Raw genomic sequence first — 15218 nt, 5'->3', positions numbered from 1 at the left:
TTTTTTATTTTTAATTCACTTTAGCTGATAAATAAAAATAAAAATTATGCATATTATTCATGTTAATGTGAGATTTCGATACATGTATGAATTGTGTTATGTTTAAGTCAGACTAAGCATATCTCTTCAAATATTTATCATTTCTTTATGGTAAGTATTTCAAAATCTTTCCTTGAGATTTTTGAACTGTGGAGTACTTCTTATTCCTAAGTCACTATCACTTACTGCCCATCGATCAATCTTTCTCCATCCCTCCTTCCAACTATTTTCACCAGTCTCTGGTAACTGCTTTTCTACTCTCAACTTTTACAAGATCAACTTTTTATATTTCATATATGAGTGAGATCATTAGAAACTTGTCTTTCTTGTACTTGACTTATTTCACTTAACCTAATGATCACTGCATTTTTATGGAATAATGACAACATAAAGGTCTGTATGTGTTCAGTACATACACAATTTCCCCATTATTTTCAGTCACCACTTAGTTAGATTAGGATCCAACTGCATATATTTTCAACTCTTGCCACAATCATGCAAAACATCAGTGGTTTTCAACAATCTCTACTTTGGGACAATTCAGTTTCATGAAGAAGTCTGCAAACCTAAATGGGTACAGCCACTTTGGGACAGGACAAACTAACCAAGCATAATATCACAGTTAAGGTAGAGGCTGAAGATGGTCAAGTGCAAACACCAACAGCTTCTTCTATGTCAGCACTGAAATGACCCCTCACCTTTGTAAGCTTATCTCTTTCTTTCAGTGCAACCAAAATATGCTTCTGACACTGCCTGAAATCACATTTTCCTGCCTTTCTTTCTACATAGAATCACAAGGTCATTGGCTATATTTTATATTTTTTCTATTTAAAGTAAGTGGAAATTTCACTAAAGGTTTTGCTATTGTTAGTATGAATAATGCCCCCCCACCAGGTTCTTAGGACCTGTGAATATTTCACCATGTTGCAAAAGCATCTTTGTGGATGTGATTAAATTAAAGATTTTTCGATGAAGGGATTAGCTTGGTTCATCTGGGTGTCCAATGTGATTACAAAGGTCCTTATAAAACAGAAGCAGAAGAATCAGGGTTAAAGAAGGTGGTAGGAGGAGAGGAGCAGAGAGAGAAAATTGACAGTGCTGCTATGCTGACTTTGAGGATGTTGGAGGGTCCATAGATCCAGGAATACAGACAGACTATAATCTGGAAAAGGCAGGGAAACATTTTACCTTGGAGCTCCCCTTAAGAGACAGCCTTGTTAAAATCTTGAATTTAGACTGTATGGATTTATTTTGGACTTCTGACCTCCAGAACTGTAGAAATAAATTTGATTTAAGTCTTGAGTTTATGGCAATTCATTATAGTAGCAGTAGATAATCAATACTCATTAGTCACCAATTTCCCTAATTTGTTTAATTTATTTTCTCATCAATTTTACAACCTCTTATATTAGAAACAACACAAAAATTTATCTGGGTAAACAAAAATTAGAATTGCCTGTATAGCAAGTTTGGCTGATTGTCCCCTCTAAAATACCTGAAACTTAAATTTGGCAAACCAAGTAGTATAAATTCATTCACATTTAATAGTCCAAAGGTAAAGAGTAATAAAGACAATCAAGTATTAAAGAGAGAGGGCAAGGAAGAAAGAGGAACACAGAACAATGGTATTATTAAAGGGAAGTAATAGTCACTATCTAAATCAACAACAAAATAAAGATGCTAGCTTGGTTGGTGTCTTCGTGGATATGATTAATTAAAGATTTTTATCTGGTTCATCTTGATGTGCTCACCTATATTCCTAGCTATATGGGAGGTTGAGACAGGAGGGTGTCTAAGGATGGTGGTAAGTTTGAGGTCAGCCTGGGTATCTTAATGAGATTCTATATCTTTTAAATTTTTTAATTGGCTTATATTAGCTATACATAGCATGTGGGATTCATTTTGACAGAATTATAAATACACAGAATATAATTTGCTCCAATTCAGTCCCTAGTACTTACCCTAGTCTCCGCCTCTTTCCTCCCCCTGTTCCCTTTCCTCTACTGATCTTTCTGATATTTACTTACATTTGTTTTTCTTTTTAAATAGTGTGTTGTAGATATACACAAGGGTGAGACTCACTGTAGTATATTCATATGTGTACATAGGAATGTTAGGTCAGACTTATTCCACTATTTTTCCCTTATCCTGTCCCTCCTTCCTCTCCCTTTGTCCCCTTCTTCTGCTCCCCTGATTTTTCTTTTATTTTGGTGGAATTCCAATTTATTTTGGTGCCATCTCCATACCCCATTTATTTTTTTCTCTCTCTCACACTCTTATTTATTTTTCCCCTTATTTTAAACTAGCTTCTGCATACCAGAGAAAACATTTGACCACTGATTTTCTGGTTCTGGCTTATTTCATTTAGCATTATAGTCTCCAGTTCCATCCATTTATAAGCAAATGATTTAATTTCATCTTTCTTTTTGAATGAATAATACTCCATTGTGTATATATACCACCTTTATCCATTCATCTATTGAAGGCCACCTTGTTTGGTTCCATAGCTCGGCATTATGAATTTTTTTGCTATGAAATTGATGTGGCTACATCCCTATACTATGCTGATTTTAGGTCTTTTGGATATATACCATGGAGTGGGACAGCTAGGTGGTATGGTGGTTCCAGTCCTAGATTTTCCAGACATCTCCATATTGCCTTCCAGAGTGGTTGCATTAATTCTCAGTTCTAAGAGTCTGTCTTTAAAATAAAATAAAATAAGATGGCTGGGGATGTAGCTCAGTGGTAGAGTGTTTGCTTAACAAGTGATTCCTGGTTTTAATCCCCAGCCCCACCCCTGAAAAAAAAAAACTAATAAATATTTTCAACAGTAAATGCACATAAACACACACACACACACACACACACACACACAAAACACAGAAAGCATAACAAGGTAATATGAAAATAAAAGAATGGGAAAGAGTATACATTAATGAAAACTAAAAAGATTCAGTAACATGACTTCATGAGTTAAGACAGAACTTATGAAAACATGAATTAAAATGTATTATGTTAATGAGTTTTCTATTGCTATGGCAAAATACCTCTGAGATGATCATCTTAAGAGGAGGGAGACTTATTTTGGCCTACAATTTTAGTGGTTTCAGTTCATGGATTTTTGGAAGATTGCTTTTGGGCCTGCAGCAGGGCAGAACATTATGGTGGGGAGCACATGGTGGAAAAAAGCTGCTCATCTCATGCTGACTTGGAAACAAAGAAAGAAAAAAGGGAGTGGCATCCAAATATCCCCTTCAAGGGCACACCCTCAGAGATGTAACTTCCTTCTACCAGGCCTCACCTCCTAAAGGTTCTAAAGGTTCTACCTCTTAATAGCACTGCAGGTAGGCAACCAAGTATTTATCATATGGATTTTTAAGGACACTCCAGATCCAAACTATAGCAGGAATAAAAGGGAAATTCTACAACAACATAAGGTGAAGTTCTTTGTGATGATGTAACAGTTACATCCATGTACTAAACATTAGAACGTTGTTAGAAAGCATAAATCATAGAATATTCAAAGAGTAATATACTAAACACCCAGTAGTTCAAAGTTATTGTATTTGATTTAATTCAATCCAGCAAATATTTATTCAGATCCAACTAAGCACTGGGGATATAATAATTAAGATGTAGACAAAACTGTTTCCTCCATGTATCTTGTGTTCTAGTATAGACAGATAAACAATGAGCAAAAAAAAGAAACAAGATACACAATATGATAGGAAATGATTGGTTTGATGAAAGGATTAAATAAGTAAATGGGATAGAGAGTACTGAAGCCACAAGTTTTGATTTCAAGTAAAGTGGACTTTTTGTTTTAGATATGAGATGTCCTCTAGAAGCTTATGTGTGAGACAATACAAGAATTTTCAGAGGCAAAATGATTGGATTATGGAAGGTATTACCTAATTGGTGGATCAATTCACTGGTATAGATTAATTGAGTGGCAATCACAGGCAAACAGAGCATAGCTGAGAATTAGGTTGCTGGGGGCATGACTTAAGTTTATATTTTGACCCTGATGAGCAGAGTCGCCTCTCTCTCTCTCTCTCTCTCTCTCTCTCTCTCTCTCTCTCTCTCTCTCTCTCTCTCTCTCTGTCCTACCTGGTTACCATGTCCTGAGCTGCTTTCCTCTGCCACACCTTTCCACCATAATTTTCTGCCTCACCTAGAACCAGAGCTATGGAGCAGGCTGACCATGGACTGAACTTCTGAAACTGTGAGACAAAAGAAACTAAATATATATTGTTCTTGTTAGGTCTTCTGTCACAGCAATGAAAAAAAAAAAGGTCATAAAAAATGTGGGATTTCAATGAGATTGTGATTTTGAGCAACATTTTGAAAGTAGCTATTCCAATAAGGAAGTATTGAAGAAAGGGGATGGTAAGCAATTACAAGAGGCAAGGTGTGAAAAATACACTTTTCACTCTATGCCTTTTATAAATTTTTAATCATGTGATTATCCTACCTTTTCACCCTCATTAAAATATACAATTTAGAAAACTGGCATTATTTGGGCAAACACACTGGGCCATGAGATAGAATGTTTGGATTTTGGTTCAGGTTCAGTTACTAACTTGCTGATGACTGTAGATGAGTCACTTAATCCCTTTAGCTTATTTCCTGATCTGTAAAAACGATGGGGCTGGGTTAGGTGATCTTCAAGTTTTTCCCTCCTTTAATATTCTGTGAGTCTGTGATTTAATACAGTGTTCACCAAACTGTATCCTAGGAAAATAGTTTTGGAGTCTAGCCATTATTCAACCTTTTTATCAGCACTTCTTTCTGCTGCTTCTCTGATACACACAAATAATGAATAACTGTTTTTTCAATTCCAAAATTATAAAATTCAAATCATGTAAAGAATAAATATCAGAGGGCATGTTTTCAGAGGAATGCAAATAAAACAACTACAAGAAAATTCACTAAAAAATGAATCCCAAGTTATCCTTTTAGTCATCAGAGAAATAATAAAAGTTAATAGCACATTTCATTATATACATTTAATGTAAATCTACAAAGATTACCTTTTTATTCTATTGCAGATTGAAATTAGACTTTTGAGGGAAATTCAGGAAATTTTCTGTTCATCATAAGTGAGTTCAGCTAAAATTGAGAGTGAGCTATTCCTTTCCTTCATGTCATCATCAATTTGTGATGTAATGTGACTTACATGAGTCTTACAGCTATGTAGCTAAATTCTGTGCCCTCTCTCTGTCTTTTATGGAATTGCTTCCTGAGTGGAAGATCCCACTTACTTTCTTGGGAACCTCCATACATGTAAACAGTGCTCAATATTAATATTTGCTCAGTTACGGTTCTATCTTGACTGACTAATGATAAAAAGAAAGATATGAGGTGGCTGGTAAGGTGCAGGCATCTTAGAGGATAATGGTGTCTAAATTCTCCTACCTTAATGCAGATGAGCAAATGAGAAAAATAAGCTAAGTAGGCAAAGTCTTTGTTGTCTGCAGCATCCCTACCCAAAGAGAATCAGTTTTACAACGAAAATACTTTCACAAGACCTCAGAATATAATTTGTTCTTGCTCTGCAATCAAAGAGAAATTTGATACTCAGGTGTTTCCCTTAATAGCAAAGGAAGAATATCTGTGACTTTCATGAATAGCCTTGTCTCAAAATGCAGATCGTGGAAGCTCCTTGAAAGCTTGATTGCAATCCATACAGTTTCCATATATCCTTTGAAAACAGTGACTGTGGCTGGCTGGTGTGCCATTTTTGGTAGAGTGTCTTTCTACATTTCTTCCTTCATTAACTTAAATGCACTTTGTTTTCCACAGGGATTTTCCTGAACTGTGGTTTCCTCATCTAAGAAATGTGTATTTCAGAGGAATTTAATATATTAAATTTAATATATATTTAATATATTAAATTTAATATATTTATAATATATATTTATATATAATATATATAAATATATATTCCAAATTCGGTACTGCAGTGGAAATCAACAATCCCTAAATAAACGGTCCCACATTGTCCCACTCCCATATGACTTCAAATTTATATATTATCTGTGTCCCCCATATATGAAAATGTATGTTTTATGATTTTTTTAAAAAATTAGTATCTCCTATGAAACTGTATAATTCCCTAAAATGAAAGACACAGAAAATTTTAGCCAAAAAGTCATGTTGTTATTTAAAGCAAGATTCAGTCAGGGCAATAAAAACTTCATCTCACTTCTCTGTAGGGCTGAAACAGCTGCTTTATCATGTGAGCCAACAGAAGTTTCAGCATATCTACTGGGAGGAATTCTTTTCTAATTATCTTCAATTATCATGGATATTGCCTATTTTGAATATTTATTCTTCTTAATTTTCCATTATGATATATTTGTGATTTCTTGCAGCACACCAATCACACATAAATATATATTTTTATATTTGTCCTTGCTTCTCTTTTGTATTGTGTTAAATGACCATATCATTCCTGTGTATAAACCTATTAAAACTATATCCAAATTAGAATAATGCTATTACAAACCATTGTAACACTGCAATAATGATTTATCAAATTATTTTTCCTTCTCTCAAGTTTATGCAAAACTTTCACTAAGACTAAAAAAAAAAAAAAAACCCTCAAATTGTTAAATTATATTTCCTTTCTTTGTCTTACTCTCATCGTTTAGACATTATAAAACTGAACTAGAAAATATCTTTATTTCAATAAGCAACTTTGTAGAAAAACATCCTAATTTATATTAGCTACTTTTGGGAAACTAAAATCTCACCAATTAAAAAACTATTGTTTTTCTTCCTGGTAACTACTGAAACTAAAATCTTTTCTTTTCTTTTTTTATTTGTTCAAATTAGCTATATGTGGCAGTAGAATGCAATTTGATACATCCTAAAATATTATTTTAAAGTTTCATTAAAACTGGTTAGGAGCTGAATAAAAAATAAATCATTTTTCCATAGGAGCCCAGAAACACAAGAAAAGTTGAATATATTAAATTCACTAATTAATCATGATGTTAGTCTGAGATGAACTGAAACTGAAAAGAAAAACAAGTGGTGTTTGACATACTCCCAACACTTCCTTATTTTTGCCTCCATGATGACGTACTAGTACTATTGTCTCATAGCTTTGTTGCTCAAACAATATTTATGTGGGAAATCTTTATGATATGCATTTTCAAGTCACTTTGAATTTAAATTTAGGTTTAAACTTCCTATGTTTTCAGAGGTGATATAACCTTTGAGAAATTACTACATTAATATTTTTATTATTCAAAACCACTCAGTACTTCCTAGTATCTGGGATCCAGAAATTAACAAACTGGCTTAGCAAAATCATCACCAACCAACAAGTTGTATTATTTCACTTAAGAACTCAGAAGTTAGCAAAAGTCTTTGGGAATCCCAAGTCATAAGAAAGGGGACACAAGTATCTAGAATACCTTCATGCCAGCTGCCAAGTTCATCAGAGACTTGGAAGGCTGAAAAGGATAGACACTTCCACCTCCTTTGCCACTGAAATTGGAGAGATGGTCTGTTTTGAAACTGAGGTCCCCTAAACTGCCAGACCAGCACAGTTGCTGAGACCTATATAATCTACCAAGTCCACTCATTCCCTCTTCAAGTTCTAAAGACAGGACCATGGATTATGTGCAGTGTAAATGCAGAGAAAAAAAAGTTAGTGATTCTTATTCTGAAAGACCTAAGTAGTCTATGAGTAGAGTAGACCCCAAAATCTACGTACAAACATCTGGAAAATGATTAAACCAACTCTCCCAATTTTGTAGATGTTCTCATTCTACTTCCCAAACCTGTGCCTCCTGTTTTGTAGTCATTTGCCTCTACACCTCAAAGAGACAGAATCTAAGCAAGCTTTGTAAATCTTTCTTCTGCTTTCCTCCCTATCCTTACTATCCACATTTTAGGTAAGAAACTAATTTTATCCTTCCAACTAATAACTGTTTGACTGGTATACCTCGCTCCATAACTTGTGCAAAATGGCCTTTTCAGTAGGAATATATGATGATATTCCTTATTGATAACATCCAAGATAAGCTAGTTCTCACTTCTGACTGCTTCTCCTATATTAGTTCTCATTACTTGTCTTCATGCAATGTAAGTTCTAGCCATTTGAGCTACTTGGTTGTCCTCAAACATGCATTTAAACTTGTGCCTTTGCAGGTGTTCATCTGTCTGGAATGTCTCATGACACGCTACTCTATATCCTGTGACTGGTTCACTGGAAATTCCTGTTCAGCTTTATTTTTAGTCCAAGTGTATTTTCATCTGTCATATACTTCATAATGTCCCAGATTATAATATAGCCATTTTTCAATGTAAGAGCTGTTGTTCTATACTTTCAGTACCTTTCAATATGAAGTCATACTGTTCCCCATGTCTCATCATTGGCTTATGAACTTCTTGATGGTAGGGATAATATGAGTTATGTTTTCCATCTTTATATCTCCAGTTCTTCGTGTAACACTAGACCCATAGTAAGTTCTCAATATCTATCGAATAAAAAAATACAATTACAAAGTAATAACCACAAGACAGCATGTAGAAATGCTCTATGCTCTATTATATTTGATTTGAGAGAAAGTACATAAAACAGAAAATCAGGAAAGATTTTGTGGTTTAAGTTGTACTTCAGCCATACATAGGATGCATTGAATTAGCAAACATGGAAATGGAAGAGAAAAAAGGCTTAGCATGTGGCATCACATGATCAATAACATGAATATGAAAAAATATTTGTGAGTATGAGGAACCAGTTTAAGAGAGAGTTAAGTGTGAGAAAAAGTTAAAATAAGTATGGTAGGAAAGTCACCTTAAAGAATAGATTGGTGAAGATCATAAATATCCAGTTGAAGAATGGAAGTTCATTTTTCATCTTTAGAAAAAATATTGATATATGGAAGGATTGTTGCTACACACACACACATGCACACATTCTGTTAGGGAAGAAGATATAATAAATTAAGTAAGAAAGATGGCTTAGAAAAACATGGGTGTTCACATATAATTTTTTCTTCTAGAAAATATGGTCATATTAAAGCATAAACAGATGATGATAATGGTGCATCTGAAGATGTAGATACAGATATAGATATAGACATTGACATGTATATCCTGGCAAACTTGAGGCCAAGAAATTAAGTAGCAGGATACAGATATACCATAGAAAACTTGTTTAGATAGCCTGAACTTGGATAACTGAAATTCATATTATATAAAATTTTAGAAGACACAGTATACTAATCTGGTATCTGATAAGAGAAAATTCAGGTGGGGAAAATGATGAAAGAGAAGAGTCGAAGAATTCACTGATGTTGTGCCTTTCATCTATTATCTTGTATCATTCATTTGCTTTCCTTACTTAAGACAGATAAGTTACTGAAGTAGGACTTTTCATCATCCATTCTAAAACGTGAACAATCAACAGAGGTATGGTTTATTTTTGGATAGTTAACAAAAATTGAATTGCTCTGACCACAGTTGAGTAGTTACTGAGACTACAGTTCATGTTAGACTTATCTATGGCTATTTTAGACTTATCTGTTTGTGGTTTGTCTTATGAAGGCTAGACACTAATCAAATGTATAATGTGCCTTTTGAAGATTTGAAACTATACCACTTAGCTTCAGTGTGTTCTTAGAGTTCAGTGACCCCTGTTGTTTAATCAAACTGTACATGGAGAAAAGGAAAGTGCCAGCTTGGGGAATCACTGTCTCATTGTAACTGTAAATACACTATCTTATGCTAAACTTATTGGGATAACTGTTTGCCAACAAATTATTTTAGCAAAAATAGAAACAATTGTACAACTAAAATTTCAAAAGCTACTCTACGTATCTTTCAAAGAGTAAAATATAAATTTAGAAAACCAAGAAATTAAGACACTGAATCTTGTATGCCCTTTTAATTATGTTTTTACTTTGTGGAAAGCAAGTTGTGCTTCATACAGTATCACCTCCAGAGAAAAGGAATGCAAAAATGTGTCCTGGCAGCTACTTCTATTTGCAGGATTGTTCCTTTGTTTCCCAAATTGGTTTTATTATAACTTAGATATATAGAGAAATTACCTCCTGGAATATACTAATCTTGAATACTGCCTTTTATGTACAGAAGAGCTATTAGCTTTTTAAAAATCCTTGTAATTTCTAAGGAGAGATGGAGACTGTCTTTTAAAACAACCATTTTGAATTTTTCTCCTTTTCCTCTGCAAGTTCTAAAATAATTATGTAGCTTTAGCCAATAATTATCTAATTTGAATTTTTAAAATATCAAATTTGTTGGGAGATTGTCAGTGATATGGGGCATTGAAAGGAAACTTGTGAATTGCTACCCTTCTTTTCTCCGTCTATCCATGACAGGATCTGCTGTTCCTACAGTTAATTTAGTCAAAGAGACCATCTGATCTGAATGTTTGACCAAATGACCAGCGGGTTGACTGAATTTCCAGCCACCGGGACTGCTCTGCCCATGCGTGTCCACACGGGCTTTGTTTGCTTGCTGGCAGTCTCTGCACAGAGAACACACAGCATATGCCAGGTGGCCATGTGTCTGAGGCAGAGAGAAGGCAGAACAAAGCAAAAAAGATCCCATTTGGACAGAGATGCTTTAAGCCATTAGACTGCCAGTAACATATTAAAAAGAGAGAAGAAAATGCAATGATGCTTGAATATACTCAACAGTAAACAACTTCAAGCCTGAGATTCAGATCACAAATCTCCCTCTGCTGCTGCTGACATGCTCAGCTTGAGCGTAGTTATAGGAGACAAAGAAATCTGCTTCTAGAAGGAAATGCTAGCGAGATTCTCACCCTGTTTGAATCTATCTCAGATGAATGTTTCGGGACATGTTATGTCATAACTTTTGCATGCTTATGTCAGAAACCTGTTATGTTGAAGGTGAGCATAGGGAAAGAAGGTTCTAGAATTGAAAAAATAAGCACAGAAAGTCTACATCTTTCTCCTTTGTCTCTACCCTCTCCTTGACACTTAATAACTGCTCACTACCATGTTGCCCACAAATTGTGGGATACAGAGGGCAGACGCTAATGCCATCTCAGAAGTACTGGGGTTTGCAAAATATTATTTTTAAAAAGCAGCAGAAGGTTACGGATTCCTTTAAAAAATGGAATGGGCAAATTTTTATACAGATATAGTATTACTCTCCTTGCCTGCCTCGTGATATAGGATAAATAAATTTCCCTTTCTGCATCATTTTCTATTGCTCATTTATAGAGCAGCACTGTGGACTACACAGTGAACCAGAAGCCTCACCTTCAGTTCCAATCTTCCCAACAGTGCTGCTGAGCTCCATTGGGTTCATCATACAGGTGAAAAGACCATCATTCAGAAGTTAGTCCACTTTCCCAAGCTCACTCAGCTGGTAAGTGTAAGAGAGATTTAATCAAGGTGATCTGATTCTCAAAGCTGTATTAATCACATTACACCAAGGTACAACTTCATTTATAAGTAAGTCAGCTTGCAAAGGACTCTCAGGTATGTCGTACTTCTACAAGTTGTGTCATTTAATCAACTGAGCATTATCTCAGATATTAGAACATTACTTTTTAGCAGCCGGCTGATCTAAGTCTGGGTCAAAGTTCAAACCCAAGTTAATATCAATATATATCTCAATGTTTGTCCTCAAATCTCATTGAACTGAGCTCAAAAGAGAATATGTATTTGAACTTCTGTCTGGAACGTACTTCTATTACATCTGACAAATTCCTTTCTCTCTCTCTCTTTCAAAATCCACTTCTGATGCATGTGATCTGGAAACAGTCTTTAATTCCAAAAGGCAGAACCACGTACCTCTTTCCAGGTGCTCCAATGTGCATTATATTCATGGCTATAAAGAAGCACTTTGCAATATTGTAATGAACTAAATGTCTCTGGGTATGGTTCCAGGCCACTTGTCATTTATTTGTCAGAGGACAAATAAATTTCTTGTTAATGTTTAAACTTCCACCTCCCAGGTCAGTGTCTTATAATAGTGGATAAGCAAAAACATTTGCAATGGAAATTTGTAATTAAGTGATATACTAAAGAGAAGTCATCAGAAAAACATAGGTGTGCATATGGATTTGTGTGTTTAAAAGGTACTGCAAAAACCAAAGAAATAGCATTTATATTAAAGGGACAAATTTATATTATCTCTTATCAGGCTTTTAAGGGGATTTTGCTGAACTAAAAAGCCTATACTCATAGAAATGCCTTACCTGAGCTGCCATACCATCTCAGATTATTAAAAGAAGGATTTTTAAAGATTGAATTTACTTTTTGTCATGCCCTGCTTGCTATTTGCATTCCACTCTGGTTGAACACTGAAATGAGACGAGCCTTTATCACCTTTGTGTCTGGTCACGTCTGCTTCCTGGTCTCCTGTGCTAGCACAGTTCTGCAGCACCAGGCTGCAAACACAGCAACAAAGTGGTTCAGGAAAAGAAGGAAAAAGAAACAGAAAGGAAGCTGCTTTGGCTCCTAATCGGATGAAAATAGACCTAATGAAAACATTTCTATCAGTAGCAGGCTTTTTATAAAATCTTTTCTTTATAATTAAGTTTTCTAAAATGCAGACATTTGGCCTTCAGTGTGTCAGGATATAATATTGGCACCAGATCAGTGCAGCTTGCTAGCCAAGCTTGAAAGGGAAAATATAAAGGGAAAACACTGTGATTTTATAGTTCTTGTAAAAATGAGGAAATCACAACCTGCATGAAAACCCCAAGTAGTATGTCTCAAAACCTGCCCATGAAGAAACCCAGATACATGTTTTCAGTTTTGAGGATGACCCTAGAAACCTATTTGGGTTTATTTTAGTTTACCCTAAATAACTACAGCTCCATCTCAGCAAACAGATGTGCAGAACGTGAACTTTATGTTCATTGTGAAGAAAACAGAATTGAAAATTTAAACTAATTTCCATTTTTATTATATAGTATGACTTTTGCTTCTTTGTTCTCATAATCAACTTCAGTCCCCTTGAAAATAAACTCACTGATAGTCTCTAAAAGGGTTAGATTGTGTGAGCTGAATGTAGACTTGTTTATGGCTGCCTAGCCCCACACCTGCCTGACATACTTTCTCTCGGTAGAATAAGAAATTGGATTTATCATGAGCAGGAGACAGGTACAAGCGCCTCCTAATAAAGTAAATATGATTCCACCTTAGTACAGAAGAATTTTGAACTGAATTAAAAGTGCATTTTTCAGGTACTAAGCACAAGAAAACTCAGCATCTATGGCTTTGTTGAAGATGACACCTACTGAGTCACCAGGCAGTAGAGAAGAGGGCTGAACATTTGTACCCACTCTTCCTGCTTCATCCACTGGACCCATTTTACTCCCCTCTATATCCTTTCTGGGAGCGTGGAGAAGACTGCTATGAACTACATGTCCCCAGTACTCTGGAGGCTGACCTCTGGTTTGATTTGGCCTATGCAATTACCAGGAGGAACATGATGGGAAGAGAGAACAACATGCACTTCCTCTCCCTGTCCTTTTTGCTTTGCCACAAATGTGACTTTGACTGTGTCCCTCTATAGCCAGTGCTTTCACTAGAGAGTCCTCCTCTATGGTCTTCACTTCAGTGATCCACCATAGCACTGTATCTTTTCTGTGACTTGGCCCTAGGGTGGTCAAGTCTCTCTACTCTTACTTGTGTTTCAGTGTCTCACCAGCTCTTATTTGTTATATTATGCCTGACATACTATATATTGTTCCTCTATTAAAAACTTTTATGTGAATCATCTGAGATGAATCCAGTGTCCTGCTAGGACCTTAATTAAGGTTAATATAACTCCTGCCCACCCTCTTTCTCTTCCTTCCTTCTTTCCTCCCTTCCTTCCTTCTATATGTGCTCACTTGAACAAAATATCCACTAAGTTGATCCATTCTATTTAGCTTCAAGTAGAAAGGTCATTGTGAATGAGGTTTTGTAACAACCTTCACTTCTAAGTCCCACAGCAAAGACTGATAGAACATGGAGAGATTAAAGTACTCATCATCTGAGAAAACTAAGAAGGCTGTCAAACATCTTCCAGATTCCCTAAAGAATCTGCCTAGATGGAGTGGAAATGATTTCATGTTGATAGAGGCATAGAAGACAGATACATGATTCTCCTGACTGTAACACAGGAAGGGAAGGAAAGTAGGGAATAGAGAAGAGCCGATAGGATCTATTTTCCTTGAGCTTGAAGTATCATGGATGGCTGGATTCCAGGACATCTTAATTAACAAACAAAAAATAAATTTGTAGAACATTTTTTTTTTTTTTTTTGTTTTTTGTCCAGAAAAGAAGGAAGTCCTCAAAAAATGGTCTGAATGTATTGGAAGGACACAGGCCTTAAACGGGCTTCTACGGGCTTCTACTGACTGTGGCCATTTTGAGCTCAAAATATGAAATAATGATAATGAATTATAACTCAGTGAATAAAATGAAAATCTCTAGGGTCATACAGAGTTAAAGAAAGGAAGAGAGGCAAAGAGAAAGAAAAAGAGAGCAAGTTATCTTTTCATTATAGTAAAATGCCAACAGATATTAAAATGGAGTTAAGAATCCTGCATTAATGATCAATGGATCCTAAAATCCATTGAACAGGAGGACATTTCAGAGTCTCAAAGAATATCCCCACAAATTGCTTCTTAGTTCCTAAGGAAACGATAACATCACCCTGGGAAAACCTGGCAGATACCACCAAAGCATGGCAGACTGTACCACACACCCAAATGTGCCACTTTAGTTTAGGATGATTTTGAGTTGAGGCAATTAAAAAATAAACAGGTACAGAAATGTCACTCCAATCTTCCCTTTTTTCTTTCTGAAAGTAGGAGATAAGACTGTCATATGGGAGATGTTCTCCCTATACCAAAGGAAAGTAACATTCTTATCATCAAGGACAGGAAATTGAGACCAAGAAAATTCTGTACAAACAGACCTTGTTAAAATAAATCTTATTTTTCTTTTGCCTCCCCACATAGTTTAGTTAGTTTTCCACAACTGTGTGTCTTTGTTCAAGCTAATATAAAAGCATTTGTGTTCTGCCTCTTCCTTGGGTCTTTGTGTCACATAAAACTTAAGTTAATCTGTATGCTTTCACCCTGTTAATCTGTCAGTTTAATTCTTCAGCTCAGCCAAAATCCCTAAAAGGGTAGAGGTAAAATTTTGCTATCTTAACACCAA

General features: G+C 35.3%; 1 protein-coding gene and 1 long non-coding RNA gene across 2 annotated transcripts in view; one reads left to right on the top strand and one right to left on the bottom strand.

Annotated features, from left to right (window-relative positions):
• Window positions 1-15218, top strand: part of LOC306638119 (uncharacterized protein) — a 734580-nt gene that overhangs the window by 695964 nt on the left and 23398 nt on the right. The window contains exon 15 of the mRNA XM_079101234.1: window positions 11274-11421. The gene's annotated coding sequence lies outside the window, so the exon portion shown is untranslated. The remainder of the gene's footprint in view (window positions 1-11273; window positions 11422-15218) is intronic.
• LOC306638120 lies at window positions 8397-12872 on the bottom strand. The gene is made up of 3 exons (XR_013757366.1): window positions 11850-12872; window positions 11313-11418; window positions 8397-8534 (listed from the first exon to the last, which is right to left on the bottom strand). It is a non-coding gene; the product is annotated as an uncharacterized lncRNA (long non-coding RNA).

Source organism: Sciurus vulgaris (genome assembly GCF_902686455.1).
Source record: "Sciurus vulgaris genome assembly, chromosome: 10".
Taxonomy (NCBI): Eukaryota; Metazoa; Chordata; class Mammalia; order Rodentia; family Sciuridae; genus Sciurus; species Sciurus vulgaris.
The sequence above is the reverse complement of the archived record's forward strand: the minus strand, read 5'-3'. Positions and strand labels throughout refer to the sequence as shown.